The sequence below is a fragment of the Tenrec ecaudatus genome, chromosome 12 (genome assembly GCF_050624435.1).
Source record: "Tenrec ecaudatus isolate mTenEca1 chromosome 12, mTenEca1.hap1, whole genome shotgun sequence".
NCBI lineage: Eukaryota > Metazoa > Chordata > Mammalia > Afrosoricida > Tenrecidae > Tenrec > Tenrec ecaudatus.
The window spans coordinates 83,677,066-83,691,757 of NC_134541.1; the positions used below are offsets into that span (position 1 = coordinate 83,677,066).

Sequence of the window (14,692 nt, forward strand, 5' to 3'; positions counted from 1 at the left end):
GGAGCTTATTCTGCCTCCATCATTTTGACCGACCTTCCTCTTACTACATATTACTTTAACCTTCACAGAAGTTAACACATCTCTACCTTCAGACAGTAACTTCCTCTTCCTCCCCTCCCACCTCTCTAGTAATCTCTCTAATAACTATCAAAGAATGTTTCTTTTAGTGTGTGTGTTAGTCCAGGTTCACTAGAGAAACAAATCCAGGGACACTCATATGTGTATAGGAAAGATATTTATATACAAGAGCAATTGAATATTGAGAAAACATACCAGTTCAGTCCAGATCAAATCCATAAGTTCAATATTAGCCCATATGTCCAATAACAACCTATAAATTCTTCTTCAGAATCATAAAACACGTGCAATGACACTGAATGTAGGAAGATCACAGGCCAGTGGGTAGGAAGTCTTGTGGACCCAGTGGTATTGTAAGCATGTCAGTGATAATGTGGGTCTCCATGTTGTTTCTCCAACTTAGGGCATAGTGTAACTCCATGTATCTTGGAGCTGCTATGTCTCACAGGGAGTCTGCCTAGAGTAGCCTAGAGAGAGTGTGTCTCCCACCTCTCAGGAGGAAGTACAAGAGTTCCCAGAATCCTCAGGAGAAGCCCATGCCCACACAGAGGCCTCATTAGCTATATCTTGATTGACAGGATATATTCCACCCCTACACTCTTAATTCTCAAATTGACACCAGATTATGTAACTAGCACAGTGTGAAAATATTTTGTTGATGTTAAAATAATGGTCTCCTATAATATTTGTCCTTTTGTGATTGACTGATTTGACTCAGCATATTGTTCCTATAATAGTAATTATTATGAATTCTTTTTCAGACTTATCATTTTGTAATGTTATCTAGTATTCCACTGTATGCATATACCATAGTTTGTTTATTCATTCTTCCATACACTGGCATTTCGAGTTCCATTTTTTTTATTGACAAAATTGCTTAAATAAACATGGGTGTAAATGTATCTATTCCTGACACAGCTCTTATTCCTCCAGGATTATGTATTGGGTTTATTTCGAACCAAATCACATTTGAGCTGCCATCATAAAATCAGGTGGAGATGTCAGTACACAACTGGAAATGTGCAGCTAGCATAAGGGAGTACAAGTGTAGCCTGGAGTTATAAATTCAGGTGTAATCTCTGTATATGTATGAATTCAGGGGACCATGCAGAGACAGTATACAGAAGGAAAGCACTTAGAGGACAGGCACAAGAATAGGGAAGTCCACTGTTTTAGACCAGGTTGACTAGAGAAGCAAATCATACGCCATTCATATATGTATAAGATAGAACTTTATATCAAGAAGTAATTATATAACATGAAAGTGTCACAGCCAAGTCCAACTCAAGTCCACAAATCTGATACTAGTTCTTAAATCCCTCTTCAGACTCACACAGCCATATGCTTTGATGCAGGATTCAGAAAAATCATAGGATGGTGGGTGCAGAGTTGTGTGGATCCAAGTTTGGTGGAAACATGTCATGGCTTTGGCGGCTCCCAGAATGAACGAGCAGAAAAGTAGTTGGGGACAGGGGTCCTTCGCTCTCCCAGGGTCTTCCTTATGAGAAGGTCATACCTTAAAGGAAGCACGAGCGTGTAACCTGATTGACAGATCAAAGTACAATCTTCACTTTTCAGTACTCTTAAGAGGCAGCAGATTTACCTAATGTGGCCCATCTTTTGATCCGTTCCATGAGCATTGATTGAGGATCCAGGCAAGAAAAAAACCTTGACAACTTCAACCTTTTTTTCCAGTTATCATGATGTTTCCTATTGGTCCACTTTTAAGGATGTTGTCTTCTTGATATTGAGTTGTAATCTACACTGAAGGGTACAATCTTTGATCTTCATCCTCAAGTGCTTTAACTCCTCCTTGCTCTCAACAAGCAAGGTCGTGTCTTCTGCATATATCAAGTGGTTAATAACCAATGCATTAGTTATTGATATATTTCTATATGGTTAATAATATATTTGCTAATATACGAGGGGGTACCCCCAAAGCACCCAATTTTTTTTCAAAGCTATGTATTCAATCTTTCTTTAACAAAACCACCTTACCATCTTCAAAGTACTCCCCATTACACTTATTATGTTGGTCAGGTCTGCGATTTTATTCTTGGAAACATGTTTCAAATATATCTGTTTGGATGGTTGCAACACCTCCCTCATTTTTTCTTCACCTCTACTAGGTCATCAAATCACTGTCCTTTCATGTCCGCTTTCATTTACAGAAACGAAGAGGAGTTCATGGAGCAAGGTCAGGTGAGTCAGGTGCAAGGGGCAAGAGAGGAATCCTGTTTTTTGCCCAAAACTGGGGCACTGGGATGGCTGTGTGAGTAGGCAGATGGTCACGGTGGCAACATCAGTACCCTGTCTGCCAAAATTCAGACCTTTTTTTATCACACCCTGTTACACAATCTTTTCAGAACCTTTACATAGAAAGCTTGATTAACTGTCTGACTTGGTGGAAAAAACTCCAAATGCACTATCTCCCTCATATCAAAAAACAAATGAACATCATCTTGATCCATGATTTCACTTGAGCTTTTGGGGGTATGAGATGATGGTGGCATCTTCCTCTGGCTTGAATAATGTTAGCTTTTGGGGTCATAATGATAGCATCATGTCTTGTCACCAATAATGACCTTGGAAAAAAGCCTGGGTCGCTAGGAGCTGTTCTTTCAAAGCGCGGTATATCTTTACTTGACGCTCTTTTTCCTGTTCAGTCAGAACCTGAGGCACAACTTTCACAGTGACCCTTGTCATTCCCAAGTCTTCTGTTACAATTTGCTGAACTGAGCTCCAAGATGGTGTAGATCACGTCCCCATCTCTGCAACGATCCATTGTCTGTCTTTGAGCACAAGTACACAAATTTTGTTCACATTTTCATCCATTTGAGAAGTTGATAGACGTCCAGAATGAGGTTTGTCATCAATCAACATCACTTTTTTGAAATGAGAAAACCATTGTACAATAACTTTTTTCCCATAGTACTCTCCTTGTGTTCAACATCACAAGAGTTTCTGTGGCACTTTTCTTGAGCAGGAAACAGAATTTCACAGTCCAACGCTGTTCCCTTGAATCAGCCATCACAACAAATGAGGTTCAAGCAAAACTGCTTTTACAAAAACATTTACTGTGATCAGAGAGAACCTTCCCAGGAGACATCACTGTGCACTAACTCAGAGGGAGTTGCTTGATGATTGCCTAGCAGGAAAAGTGCATATGACAAAAGCTCTGCCCTGCAGGGTTTTTCCATTTTGTTTTGTTTTTTTTTGGTGGGGAGGGGGGGAAATACACCCTCCTATATTATTAACTGTATCATCTAAGATAGTTCAATTGAAGCATCTTAAAATAGTTAGACTATATTACCTCTGGAACCTAAGTTGTGGTGAAGGCCACATGCCTAGTCAATCACAAGATCATCTATAATCTACTCATATAGAAACCCTTCATTGATGGGAGTGGGTGTTAGGAGGGTGGGAACAGCTGGAGTCTATCTTATAAGGCTGCAGGTTATGTAGAGCCTTTTTTTTTTTTTGCCAAGGGGTGCCTGGAATGCCTTTATTTAAGTGGAGCAGGGATAGCTGGGGCATTCTTTATTGGTCCTAGGGACAGTTGGGCCTTCCTTGCTGGGGAGTGGGCACATTCAGGGCCTTCTATTACCTACAATCTTTTGATTTTGTCACTGTTGTGAAAAGTGCCTATGCTTTCTAGCTGAAACACTCTTATGCAATTAAATACATGCTCCAACCTATTGCAAATACTCTTTTCCAAAGTAAGAATTGCTTTTTTTGGGACAAGAATCACATGATACCATCTATAGATGTAGAAAAAAGCATTTGACAACATTCAACACCCTTTCCTAATTGAGACATTCAAGAAGATAGAATTGGAAGGAAACTACCTCAATATAAAACAAAGTATATATGGAAAACCTACAGCCAACATCATAGTCAATGGAGAAAAGATGAAAACAATCTCACTAAGAAGGGGACCAGACAAAGACGCCCCTTGTCCCCACTTCTATTCAACATCGTTCTGGAGGTCCTAGCTAATAACATAAGACATCAGAAAGATATCAAAAGCATTCATCTGGTGGAAGAAGTGAAATAATCATTGTTTGCAGATGACCTAATTCTATATATTGAAAACCCCAAAAGCTCCACACTGGAAGTGCTAGAAGCAATAGAAGAATTTGGTGGAGTTGCAGAATACAATATCAACAAACAGAAGTTAATTGGATTGCTATATATATTGGATAATATCACATAAAGGGAGCTCAAGAAGGTAGTACCCTTCACATTAGACAAGCATAAATTGAGATATCTACAGATACACCTAATCAACAAAAGAAAAGATCTGTATGAGGAAAGCTAGACAACATTATTACAAGAAACCAAAAGTAACCTTCACAAATGGAAGAACATCACATGCTCATGAATTGGAAGACTCAACATTGTAAAGATGACAACCCTACCCAAGGCACTATATAAATTCAATGCAATCTTGATACAAATGCCAGCATCTTTTTTCCCCCAAAGAAATGGAAAAAACTGACTACCAACTTCATATGGAAAGGGAAGAAGTCCAGAATTAGCAAAGAACTCTCAAGAAGAAGAACAAAGTTGGAGGGCTTGGATTACCCAACTTTAAAACCTATTATACAGCCACAGTTGTCAAAACAGCATGGTACTGGTAAAACAGATACTCAGACCAATGAAAAGGAACAGAATAGCCAGAAATAAATCAGCACCATACAGGCAACTGATCTTCAATAAGGTCCAAAAGTATCGAATGGGAAGTGGATGCTCTCTTTAACAAATGATGCTGGCAGATGATATCTCTATAGAAAACTGAAGCAGGGCACTTAACTCATTCTATAACAAGAACAAATTCAAGTTGGATCACAGATCTGGGGGTAAAATCCAAAACTATTAGGATCATCAATGAAAAAATTGGGACAAACTAAGAATATTGGTGCTGTAATACATAGGCTACCAGAAAGAGGGAATGATATACACATGGAGGAAGCTAAAACAGACACATAGACACACTAAAGATAACATACCTGTGTTCTATTGAAAGACTTCAGAAACAGTAATAAGAGAGCCCACAGACTGGGAAAATACATTTAGCAATGACAAATCAGACAAAGGGCTTTAAATTACTAAAATCTACAAAACTCTGCAAGCCTATAGTAAGAAAAAAAAAAGAATTGCTCACTGAGGAGGTGGGCAAAAGATCTGAGCAGGAGATTCTCAAGTTAGGAAACCCAAATGGCCAATAAACATATGAAAAAAATTTCCAAATCATTAGCCACCCAGGAAATGCAAATTAAAACAATGATGAGATACCCTCAAAGATAGCCCAATTCAAAAAATCAGAAAGCAGCTAATGTTGGATGGAATATGGTGAGATGGGAACTCTCTCCCACTACCGGTGGTCTTGTAGATACAGACAGACACTGTGGAAAGCAATTTGACAATCAAATAGAAATTGAATTCCCTTAAAATACAGCAATCCCCCTACTGGACATACACCCAAAAGAGGTAAGAAACAGACCACAACCAGACATTTGCGCTCCAATGTTCATAGTGGCACAGTTCACAATTGCAAATAATTGGAAACAAACTAAATTTCCATCACTAGATGAATGGATTAAAAAACTGGTATATATGTTCAATGGAGTACTATACATCCCTAAAAAGCTGTGATGAAAACATGGAACATATCATCTCGTGAAAAGAGTTGGAGGAAATGATGCTGAGTGAAGTTAGCCAAGGACAAAGGGAAAAGTACCACATGAGTCCGTTGAGGTAAGTTCAAACAGCACAATGGGTATAGAGGAAAATGAACATATTGCATCATGTCCGAGCTGAGGACCAGACACTCTGGCAGGGTTCAGATCAAACCCAAGGTGCATATAGCACCATCGCTGACAGCTTTTCCTCCTCCCTCATGCCTTTAAGGACCTTACAGGGATAATGGAAAAGCAAAGTTGGCATTGGGGAGCAAGGCATTAATTCACCCACAGGCAGGGTATTTTTTGTCTCCACAGTATAGGGAGAGAGAAAGCAGACCTTATTGCTTGAGGACAAACATACTTACAGAGAGCAGCCCACTAACAGAGAGGACCACAAACCTGGTTCCAGCTCGAATTATAATGTCCGCCTCCCTAGAAGACAGTGACATAGAGGACAGTACTGAATACACAGTCCAGGAAAGCAGCTGGTCTGTCCCATTCACATGGGAACAAACTAAGAGGGAAAGAGACAGACAAAGTAGAGCACAGTCTGGTGCACCAAGACCTGAGGGTGATGTTACTGTTCTGAGCTGCTAGTTCACTGCGAGGATGGCAGAGCAGGCCCTAGCTGTAGACATGACATCTCTGCCCTAGATCACAACCTAAAGAGGACAGCACTGAAGATACAAGGTGGGGAGTGTGGCCAGTCTAACCTCCCCACATATGGGCAAAACGTAGGACAGTACAATAGATTGGCAATGGGAACAAAGCCACTACGTCAGGGAAGAATCCCAAAAGTAAATGACTAACTGGTGGGGGGGCAGCACTTGGCACCTCATCTGAACTGGTTGGAGGCTATTCACAAAGGTCAGTAGTTAGACCTGGAACTATTTACATGTTTGTTCTCTCTCTCTCTCTTTCTCTCTCTCTCTCTTAATGTCTATACAAGACAGGACAAGCAATCTCATGGAGACAGCAATGATACAAACAATTCTGGGGGTGGGGGTTTGGAAGGAAGAGGGGAGATGAGGGGATCAGAATGGTGAGGCAATACACCAGAGATAGAGGAATAGAAAGGGGTCTAAAATCAATGGCGAGGAGGGTGTATGGTCCCTGGGGATGTCTGATCAACTGAGATGTAACCAAGAGGAATTACTTAGAGGCAAACGATAGGTGAACATGATAGTGGGGCAGGAGGAAAGAAAAAAGAAATAAGAAATAGAAGAAACAATGAGGAAGTAAAAATGATATATATATATAGGTTTGCATATATGCAAATATATAACTTTATAAAGATAGGTGTATTTATCTATATATATATACACCTATCTTTATAAAGTTATATATATATATATACACACATATACACACACACACAATAAGGAAGCAGATGGAATTTGGGCCTCTACTTAAATCCTACCTCAGTACAAGAACAGTTTGTTCTAATAATGTAGCAATATGATACTCACCTTCCTGATATGATCACTGAAGACAAAATGGGTGCATAAGCAAATGTGATGAAGAAAGCTGATGGTGACCAGCTATTAAAAGAGAAAGCATCTGGGCTTGAAGTTAACAAGCTTGAAGACTTGAAAGTTAACAAGCAGCCATCTGGCAGGGAAGCAACAAAGCCTACATGGAGGAAGCACACCAGCCTGTGTGATCATGAGGTGTCGAGAAGAATAAGTGTCAGAAGTTGAAAAACAAGCAATCAACTTGACATGAAAGAGCATAGGCAAAGTGGAGATCCAAAACCCACCTGTAAGATAATTGGACAGTCCCTCACAGAAGAGCCACATGGACAGGATGATAGAGCCAGGTGCAGTAGAGCACTGATGAAACACATAACTATTCTCTAATTCTTTAACATTTCCTCCTCCCACTCTTAATCTTGCTAACTCTGTGTAAGCACATTGGTACAATTAAGACCATTCAATGTTTGAAATCCAAGATAAATAACCCCCTCAGAAACAGTAATTGGAGTAATGATTACCTGACTGTACAGGAAGAGGGAAGGGGTGAGGGGACTGATAGCAATGATAATTGTATAACCACATTAGAGTGGAACAGACATCAGAATCTTAGGTGAATGGATATATTGGAAGGTGTAAGTTATGATTCAAAAACCCAACTATAATACTACTACTAATATAATGTATTAAGTTTCAGGGGGATGGTAGGATGAGGGAGAGAGGAGATAAAGGGAAACTTGATATCAAGGAGTTCAAGAAGAAAGAAAATGTATTCAAATGATGATGGCAGCAATTGTAGAACTATGCTTGATCTAATGTACCTATGGATGGTAACTATATATGTTAGAGCTCTTAATAAAATGCTAAAGAAAAAAATAATTGTTCTTTTAAAATAAATACAAAAATCTATTATTCAAATATTTGATTTGGAAAAATAGAACACTACTTCTTGCTTGCTTCTTGAACTCCTTAAGAAGTTGCTTCATTCCTTTGTTTCTATGGTTTCCTGTTTGTAAATAACATTACATGGCTTCAATTACCACAGTTAATCTCAGAGGAGCTCACATTTCCTGCCACCTTAGTCTTCTACCAATACAAAAACATTGGAATGGGAAATTAAATGTCCCACATTGAGAAACTCAGTACCATTTAAGTAGGGAATTTTATGTGTAAATAATCTATCGCTCTCACTTATTCCCATCAAGTCATCAATTCTGACATACCGCAAACCTACAAGACACACTAGGGCAATTTTCTGAGTTTCCAAGATCTTATTTTTTTAATAGAAAAATGCAGTCATTTCCTTTATTATATGGTTCTATAAATGAAGTTGGCAAGAACATCCTCAGAATTCTTATACATATTTATAAAAATTTCAGTAATATGATTTTTGCCACCTCTAAAAATATAAACATAGAGTTTGAAGAGGAAGAAAAAACACTTACAATAAATTTGAGTTTTCCTCTTCCCTAATATCTAAAGCATCACATGCAGCACTATTTTCTTTTTTCTTTTTGAACGTTTTATTAGGGGCTCATACAACTCTTATCACAGTCCATACATACACATACATCAATTGTATAAAGCACATCTGTACATTCTTTGCCCTAATCATTTTCTTTTCTTTCTTTCTTTCTTTTTTTTCCCTTTTCTTTTTTTACATTTTATTAGGGACTCATACAACTCTTATCACAATCCATACATATACATACATCAATTGTATAAAGCACATCCATACATCCCCCGCCCCAAACATTCTCAAAGCATTTGCTCTCCACTTAAGCCCTTTGCATCAGGTCCTCTTTTTTTACCCTCCCTCCCCGCACCCCCCTCCCTCATGTGCCCTTTGTAATTTATACATCGTTATTTTGTCATATCTTGCTCTATCCGGAGTCTCCCTTCCCCCCCTTCTCTGCCGTCCCTCTCCCAGGGAGGAGGTCACATGTGGATCCCTGTAATCAGTTCCCCCTTTCCAACCCACTCACCCTCCACTCTCCCAGCATCGTCCCTCACACCCTTGGTCCTGAAGGTATCATCCACCCTGGATTCCCTATGCCTCCAGCCCTCATATGTACCCGTGTGCAACATCTGCCCTATCCAGCCCTGCAAAGTAGAATTCGGATCACGGTAGTTGGGGGGAGGAAGCATCCAGGATCTGGAGGAAAGCTGTGCTCTTCGTTGGTACTACCTTGCACCCTGACTGACCCATCTCCTCCCCTAAACCCCTCTATGAGGGGATCTCCAGTGGCCAACACTTGGGCTTTGGGTCTCCACTCCGCACTTCCCCCTTCATTCAATGTGGTATACACACACACACACACACACACACACACACACACACACGCATATTCTTTTTTTTTTTTTTTGCATGATGCCTTATACCTGGTCCCTTTGGCACCTCGTGATCGCACTGGCTGGTGTGCTTCTTCCATGTGGGCTTTTTTGCTTCTGAGCTAGATGGCCGCTTGTTTATCTTCAAGCCTTTAAGACCCCAGACACTATCTCTTTTGATAGCCGGGCACCATCAGCTTTTTTCACCACATTTGCTTATGCACCCATTTGTCTTCAGCGATCCTATCATGGAGGTGTGCAGCCAATGATATGATGATTTTTTGTTCTTTGATGCCTGATAACTGATCCCTTTGGGATCACTCGCTCACTCAGGCTGGTGTGTTCTTCCATGTGGGCTTTGTTGCTTCTGAGCTAGATGGCCGCTTGTTTATCTTCAAGCCTTTAAGACCCCAGTCACTATCTCTTTTGATAGCCGGGCACCATCAGCTTTCTTCACCACATTTACTTGTTCACCCACTTTGGCTTCAGCAGTTCTGTCAGGAGAGTGAGCATCATAGAGTACCAATTTAATAAAAGAAAGTATTCATGCATTGAGGGAGTGCTTGAGTAGAGGCCCAAGGTCCTTCCGCCACCTTAATATTAAACCTATAAATGTAGACAATTAGATCTATTTCCCCATCCTCATATATATGTTTGCATGTACATGTCTTTGTCTAGACCTCCATAAATGCCCCTTGACTCCCAGCTCCTTCCTCCCTCTCCCTTGACTTTCCTCCTGCCCCACCACCATGCTCCGTCCCCACCTGGGCTACAGCTATACCTCTTCTCTACTCAACCTTACCCTTGATCGTTCCCCATCAGGCCTGTCACTCCCCCCTCACTACCATTTTGGGTCCCATGTTGTTCCCTTGTCCTTGTGTTTATTAACACCACTTCCTTACCCTCCTCCCCATCCCCCACCCGGATCTGTCTGTCCCCCCAGAGCTGTCTGTCCTATTGTTTTTCCTCCAGATAGTTCATCCAGCCTGTCCTATTCAGACAGACCTGTGGAGACACTAACTTGCACAAAAACAAGACAGAGGAAAACAAAGCAACAGTATACAATCAGACAACAAAACAACAAAAACAAACCACTGACAAAGAACAAAACAAAACACTTCACAAAAGAAAGTCTTGTAGTTCATTCAAGGATCATTTGCTGGCCCTTAGAAGCGTTTTCCAGTCCAGTCTGTTGGGGCACCATGCCCTGGCCCCGAAGTCCACTTTCAGCATTCCCTGGGGACCTTGCCACTCCATTCCCTTGCTGTTCCACTGCACTCCCCCAGTGCTTTGCTTCGGTGTGGTGGAATCAGGTCAGGTGCCATTCCCACACTGTGTCTCCGGTGCTGTCCCCTGTATCGCCCTTAGTCACTGAGGGGCATCATGTCTCATAGTAGGGCCAGCCATGTTGTTCTCTCTGTGGACTGGCTGCTCTACTCAGGAACATCATCCTCACAGCCTCGTGGGCCAGGCTGTGTTCCACTGTCTCCTCCTGCCCCTTCATCTGCTCCCATGTGCTCTGATCAGATATATCCATCTCCCGGAGCTGCAGAATCAATGTCATCCTTTGAAACAAATTCTTTTCGGGGGAGGGGCAGGAATCCACTTAATTTTTGGTGCTGGGCCCTACTCCACGCCGGGATATTGCATTCACACCTTGCAGCACTGGGTTGAAGTCTGGTCCCACTTTCCCTGTGGAGATATAAACAATACCTCCCCTTGGGTGGGTTAGTGCCCCATGCCCCCACTTCCCTTTTCTTCCTTATATTCATCCTTTTATTTTCCTTTCCCCACCTCCTCCACTGTTGTCTACCATGTGCAGCACTATTTTCAGGGTAGCTTGTGAAACTGAAGAATTCTGATTTCTCTTCACGAGTCTGAAATAAGTCCAGTAAAGATTTTGCTGATGAACTAGAAATTCCCTTTCCTTGTGGTGCAATAAGAAATTCAGTTGTTTTCTGATCTAATTCCACAATTGTTTCCAGATTTTAATTTTTTCCTGATAGTAATTCCTCTTTCTGGATTTTTCTAGGAGAGTAACTATCTATATTCTTAAAGTTACATTCATTGGATTCCTCAGGGGGGTTATTGGATGGAGTCTTTGCTTGGATTGTTAGATATTACTGCAAACTGTTTTTAGGTATCAGACTGGAATTATGACCAAATACTTACCTTTAAGTCCTTTGCTGTATCTGCCTTCTTTCAGTTGAGAGGCATCATTATTACCCTTATTGAAATTGGAAACATGTCTTTAGTCTACATGGACAACAATTCATCTTTAATTCTTCCAGGTTTTTGTTTTTAATTAATTTTTGATCAGAAATATCAATGTTGCATTTCTGTTTATTTTTTACATGAAGGTCACTGTGTAAAATTATTTCCTATATTATTTTCAGCTATATTGAACATGGAACAGTTGTTATTTTCGCATTAAGCCCACTTGATTTATTTGAAGAGGAAGAGATGGGTTCTGAAAAACACAGATTCTTGTTCAGGTTCGTGAATTTCTTTACCCAGAAAAAACTTTTCCATGTTCTGTATATTGTTATTTCCCCTGAAGTCCTTTTGAGGCGTATGTTGCCATACCAGCTGCTCTTTTGGTGTGGTCTTCTTAAGAGCATTTATAGTAAGAGGAGAAAGGGATCCAACACTGAATTTTATTCTTTTCTATTTAGGTGTGTCCCTATCATATTCCACAAAGTCAAAAACTAACTTAGAAATGATGTCATCTACTACCTGGTATTGTTTGCTCTCTGCAAACCTTCAGTATTGTTCACATAGAAGAATGATTTTGAGGACGTCATATTTCTATAAGCAATATTCACAGTATCCTCCCCCCCCTCTTTCAAATAGATATGGTTCCACCATATTTATCACCATCTGTCACGTCAAATAGACTGCAGGGCTTCTGGATAGATTAATTTATAAAGGCCGTATTGCTCAACTGAAGATAAATTTACTTCTAAAGTTGACACATATCTTCCACCTCACAGATGCCTTCTAAGGCTACCTGTTCTTAGTTTTGACTGCAAATGTGTTTCCCCACAACTCGCACTGAAATGCTTGACTTCTTGAGTAACTACAATTCTTTTTCTTTTGTTCAATATAATGTTATTAATATGAAGAATTTTTACGCCCTATGTTATGGAATTTGATAATATACTATTTGAAGGAATAAAATTGTGGACATTGATGGCTGTTTCTGCTAGTAATTTTCCTCTGCTTAAACATACCTGTGAACAAGACAGAGTCCACATATTTAAATGAACGTCCACCATGACTGGGACGAGGTGATGTCATTTCTGCAGTGTATATGCAGGTTCTGGATTGGACACGGGAAATTTGATGTGGGGTTTGTGAAAATTTAGTTTCCTTTTTATTCGAAATAATATAACTGATGTATTTGCTGAGAAATTCTTCAACTCTTCCTCCTAGCTCCTTAATGTCTTTGTGAAGTTTTTCAGATATGACAACAGAAGGTAAGCCAAGGCAAAATATTTTTTGCCAAAGTGGCTTATATTTAGATTTTTCTGGGTTGTTGTTGGGAGTTTTCAGAGATTACAAAGATGCTCTATTTAAAAAAAGAAATTAACTTAGATCCCACCCTGAAAATGTCCTTTGCTGTGGATTCTCATGGCTCCAGAGTCCATGGCAGCCACTGGGAACCTACAGGCTGGGTCTGGGGATGGTGTACAGTCAGGCAGTCATGAAAACACGGCTCCTCTGTTCCTCTGACAGGCCCCTTGGATTGAAAGTGTCTGCCTCAACAACAACCAACAGGCAGTTGAGAGACCCAGTCTGAAGCTGGGGTTTCTGGGACTGGATCTGGCTCCTCCACTGTAAGTTTTAACAGGGATAGAAAACCTCATCCTTCTCTCATGGAGCAGTGGTGGTTTCCAACTGCTGAACTTGTGATTAGCAGTTTAGCTTGTTACCACTATGCCACCAGAGAAGCAGGACTATGTGTGCAAGACAATCTTAACAAAGGAATGGATATAAGGGATTTGCATAAATTAGCGCTCTAAAGAATTGTATGTACTTAACCCTATCTCTTTTCAAGTGATGACTAGAGTTGTTGGAAGTGCTGTTTGTCTGTGGAGGAAAACCAGGTGGTTGTAACTGCTTCACCATGTGGCACTGAAGGGCAAAGACTTGGGGACCAGCATAAATTAATCACAAGCTTTTAGGATGTCATCACATTCCTCAGGTCTGGCTTTAGTGAATTCCAAAGTGAAAGTTGGAAGAGCAAGACTATTTTAGTTTCAGCATCGTCTTTTAAAAATGCCAGTGTTGCAATTACATGCTCCCTTTGATGTGAGAAGAGCCTTTGCAGAGCATGAATTCACTGCACCTGGCAATTGGGTGCAGTGACTCAAGACAGCCCACAGATAAAGTCTCAAGCCAGCTGATAAATGTGCAGGACTTGATTGAAGTTCCTCCACTGACGGCATTTTGTCAAAATAGCTGTTCTCTAGTTAGTGTATACTTTTATAGGAGACACATTTCTTATCTCTCCCCAAATCAGCATTGTTTCCTCACTAGAAATAATAATTATGAGCTTGGCGTTGTGATTCCTACTTGTGTGAGAGTTCATGTAGACGTGCAATATGTTACACATAAGTAAAATATCATTGCTTTTTGAATTGTTTCACTTCAAAGCAAGCCATAGTGAGTTGAGCTAATTCTGACACATGGAGATTATCTGTATGTCAGAATAGTACTCTGCCTATTGGGTTTTCAATGACATTTTTTTTCAGAAGTAGATTGTCAGGCATTTCTACAGAGGTGGCCTTAGGTTGACTTTAATCTAACCCTTTGGTTAGCAGCCTGTGTGGTAGAAGCTCCTCACAGTTGAATAGGTACTCAGGCATGACTTTGTGATTATGGAATACGATAAAAACAGACAAAGTGGCACACAAGTCTCCTTGTCCCTAGATCAGGACCAAGAGAGTGAATGTATTTTCAATGGCTATATAGAATGGGGCTTACAGACCTTTCAAAAGGCATACACGACAGTGAATATATTACGTAGTTAATGGATAAGACCATAAATGAATAATATAATAAGCAAGCAATGAGGTGAACCACCATCTTGACCTAGTGCTGGTTGACCTGGAACACCCC

At 40.4% G+C, this 14,692-nt stretch overlaps 1 pseudogene; it reads right to left on the bottom strand.

The window, feature by feature from the left end:
- Nucleotides 1-1,497: 1,497 nt before the first annotated feature.
- On the bottom strand, nucleotides 1,498-13,218 carry LOC142422737 (protein DBF4 homolog A pseudogene; annotated as a pseudogene).
- Nucleotides 13,219-14,692: the final 1,474 nt, after the last annotated feature.